Source organism: Diachasma alloeum, unplaced genomic scaffold (genome assembly GCF_001412515.2).
Source record: "Diachasma alloeum isolate Michigan unplaced genomic scaffold, Dall2.0 Dall_scaffold_01249, whole genome shotgun sequence".
Taxonomy (NCBI): domain Eukaryota; kingdom Metazoa; phylum Arthropoda; class Insecta; order Hymenoptera; family Braconidae; genus Diachasma; species Diachasma alloeum.
In genome coordinates, this window is record NW_021681358.1 from 1 (window position 1) to 412 (window position 412).

The window sequence follows — 412 nt, forward strand, 5'->3', positions numbered from 1 at the left end:
GTTTATGAGTAGATGAGAGGATAGATGACGTGCCTAATAACCGACATGAGAAGAAAAACAATGGAAAAAAAAATCAATTTCCTCTTTTGGTTTTGGAAATTGTTTTGGAAGAGTGGGGATAAGAATGGGGAGTTTGAAAGTGGATAGATGGGTGACAGGCCTAATGACCAAAGAAGAAGAAACCAGGGCAAAACTATTTTGTTGCGCTACGTTTTATTTTTGATGGCCCTGAGAAGGCCTATTGTGAATGCAGCTCATGCTGGCAGGTGCTGGAAATGGCCTCCTCCAGCAGCCACGCAGGCATGAATCCTTCGAAGGACATCCATCCTCACTCGTTGGAGCATCTCAGCACTGACATTGGTAGTGGCCGCATGCAGTCAAGCCACCAATTCCTCCACGGTCTCCGGCTCGG